Source organism: Austrofundulus limnaeus, unplaced genomic scaffold (genome assembly GCF_001266775.1).
Source record: "Austrofundulus limnaeus strain Quisiro unplaced genomic scaffold, Austrofundulus_limnaeus-1.0 Scaffold458, whole genome shotgun sequence".
NCBI classification, from domain to species: domain Eukaryota; kingdom Metazoa; phylum Chordata; class Actinopteri; order Cyprinodontiformes; family Rivulidae; genus Austrofundulus; species Austrofundulus limnaeus.
In genome coordinates, this window is record NW_013952860.1 from 403,727 (window position 1) to 407,442 (window position 3,716).

Consider the following 3,716-nt stretch of genomic DNA (forward strand, 5'->3'; position numbering starts at 1 on the left):
TATTAATACTAGAGCTTAACACATTTTAGAACTATTTATTGCTTTTTGCATGTTCTTCATTTGTAGTTGTGTTWATGCATTTATTTGAAGATGCCAGATAAATGACGCTTTACTTTTACTGTATTCTGCATTCATGTCCTCYATCTGTTGGTCAACCAGAAGCTTTAAACGCTGACGAGAGGAGGGGTTGTTGGGAGGGAGGAAAACATTTTGGCATTCTACATTTATGTTGCCTTATTGACCGATGACTCACTGGTTTCTCCTTCAGGTTGGAAACCAGTGAGTCTGCTCTCCTCTCTGTTAAGCCTCCGGATTGTAAGGAAGTTTTTTTTTTATCTCTAAAAACAAAGTCAGTGTATTGCAGCAGATCTTTATGACCCAGTTTGAGTTTGTGGTTTTATTATTTTGGGAGCTACTGAGCTGTTTTTTAAGCTCCCTTCAGGACTGCGTTCGTTTGTGTAAAAGTTGTTTATTTGATTAGATTTCCCAGAGTTAGCTCAATGACAATGCGTTTTAGGCCGACCTCTGTTGCACACTAGCTAGCTGGCTAACTCCGAGCTGCAGGTGAAATCAAACKAAAATCAGGAAGAATCGACTCGACCTGCTCCCCCAATGAGGCCAGACATGCTTCTTGTTCCTCTGGCTTAATGTTGAATTGACTACAAGAAGTTTTTTTTTACTTTTGTTAACTTAAAGTCTTATTTATTTTGTTTTGAAAGCAAAACCTATATTGTGTGTTTTTTTTATCTTGTTTCACATAATTTAAGTGCATCTATTGTTTACATTCCAGCGGTTATGTTGATAATCCTGTTTTTATCTTAATATATATGTTCATTTTTATTTCAAAATAAAAAAAAACTTAAAAAACTAAACTTAGCCGACCTCATTTGTGTCATTTTGGTGTGCACTAAACCAAAGATACTTTTAGGTAAAATTGTTGTCATGTTTTTGAGGAGGTAAAAATAACTGCTCATAGTTCTTTAAAATATATTCATCCCAAATAAAGTTAAAATCCTCACATCTTCAACTCTCAGCAACCTCTGATCTTTTTTACACACATAAATAAAACAAAACTTTTTTTGGTTCACATAATTAAAGTGCATCTACTATTTACTTTCCATATATTTCCTCATTTTCTATTTTAAAATAACATCTATTAAGCTAAAGATAATTAGAGTTGAGCTTAGAGACAGATGAGCAAAAGGAGGATTTGTGATYTCACTTGTTTTTTTAAAATAAATAAAGCTCTAATGAAGGTTTGTTAGCTTCCCCACATAACTCTGAGCAGCCTCTGCTCTCATATTATGCTAAATGAAAAGATAAAATGCATTTTTGCCTTGTTTTCTGTGTAAAATCTAACAAACTTCAGGATTCCTGCTGAGCAGGGAGGTTTGGAGCACGTTCCCACGAGCGCCTCTTTRAAAACGCTGCTTCTTCACGATCGTCTGTGACTCGCTGACACACAAAAGGAACAAAGATTAACTCTTTCCCTAACTCGGGACTCTCCCTGGCCTCCCCTCCCCTCTCGGCGTGTTGTCATGTGTGGGAAGAGGAGYGAGTTCTGTCGCAGCTCGTCCGAATATACCAGTTTGGGGTGAGTGACACTGAGGAGAATGTTTGGGCAACAGATGCTCGAACAAAGACTCCCCCRGCACACAATGGGGCACTCAGATACTTGTGACTGATTTCCATCTATTCACACAAAAGTGGAGCAGAAGTTGAGGTCCTCCCCTGTGTGATTGTGTCTGAAAAGTGTGAATTTAAACTGAATTTCCTGAGGCCGAAGCTATTTTAGAGGAAAACTTTGTGCAATAAGGCAACCAAATCAAACAAAAGCAGAAGAAAAACTTTCATGAGGATCCAGAACTGGTTGAAGTGAAATGAAAATGATGAAAATTCATCCATCACAGGAAAATCGGTCAGTTGGGATCCTGTTTGTGTGTGTGGTGGCATTCAGCTGTGGTCAGAGCCAAGATTTCACTGATGAATGAATAACAGCAGCAGCAGCAGACTCCCACAACCCCCACAGATACTTACCATTCAATCCCAGGGGTGTGTGTGTGTGTGTGTGTGTGTGTGTGCGCGTGTGTGTGTGTGCGTGTGTGTACGCTTCTGCGAAAGGCCAAGGGCCATCTCGGAGCCGCCCCCCGAAAGGCCTCACCTCCCCTCCTGGTCATGCAGCTCTATTGTGCACCTCCCCTTCCCTTTTCAGTCTAACATCTGTATGCTAATGTAGCCCAATGGGAGCGGACTGGAATCAGGCTGGGAGCAGRGCTGGAGGGGAGGCCTCCCTGGGAGCAGTGGGTGAATGGAGAAATTTGGGAGAGGGTTTGTGGCAGTGCTTGAGACAGAAAAACAAGAATTGTTGCTTCCTGGATGGAGTTTAGAAGGAGTTTTGTAAAGCTGAGTGGATAAATGTGTGCAGAGGTCTCTCTGGATTCTGCATTCCTTCACAGTTTACACATTTCTACACAAAGCAGACACAGTTTCACAAATTAACCACCTGAAGATGATGAGAGCCTCAGGGAACTCGCTGCAGAAAACATAATCAAGTCTTTATACTGCAGAGAAAATGTTTTTTTCTTCTAAAGATTGATCAGAAAGTCATCCGATGCAAACCAGTTAACAAATCTATCATTTAAGTGTGTTTGCTGTGGTGACCCTGCAGAAGAGAGCAGCCAAGAGTCGTTTACGTCTACTCTGAGCAGTGGGCTTTTATGTTTTTCATTTGATGTGGYTCCTGAGCACTGCAGCTTAAATCTTGAACCTGAGTCTGGCTCAGTGTAAGGCAGTCAAATGTGCTTTTTTCCAAAGGGAACAAAGATGATAATAATATGGTGATTAATGGCAAACTAAATGCATTTGCTGTTTTACTAGTCTCCCCCTTTTAACTGATTAAATGCTAAATTAGTAGCAGAAGAAAGCAGCAAAACTTCCTTTTATTGAAAAGTATTAGTGCAGCTCCATCTGCTGGTTCACATGGAGCACAGCAAGAGTCAAAATACAAAACTTGGCTTTACTTAATCACATTTGTCCTTAAATCCGTATTATTCTTTGTTACTGGGAATTAATCCACAAAGACTTCAGTGTTTAACAGTTAATAGAAACATGATACATAATCTTGAAAAATAAAATGAGTTTGAAGGATAAAAACTGAGTAAATGTTCCTGATTTAACCAGAGTCTCCACACTATCATCCTATTTAAACAAATAAAATACAATAAGAACACGAWCTCTGTTAGAAATAAAGTCTCAACCTTTGAGACCCCTGAACACAGACAAACACCCTGAAGTTAAACCACGCCCACTTCCTGTCAGATTAATAATGTTGCTCAACATGAACTCAGATAAACATCACTCAGCGTCCTCAGGCAAACTCTTTAAAAAGAAAAAGAATTGAATAGTTTAAGTTTTTCCTGGATGCATCAATCAAGTTTATTTATAGCACATTTCAGCAACAAGGCAGTTCAAAGTGCTTTACATCGTAAAACACAAAAAATACAAAGTCAGAGAACACAGTTACCAATTAAAGTATTACAGTTTGTCAGGTGATATTGTTACACATCAACATGTTTATTAATGTTTCATTTATAATGTGTCATAAGTAACTCTAAACAGGTGGGTTTTCACTCTGGATTTAAAGGATCAGAGTTTCGGCTGTTTTACAGTTTTCTGGGAATTTGTTCCAGATTTGCGGTGCATAAAAGCTGAATGCT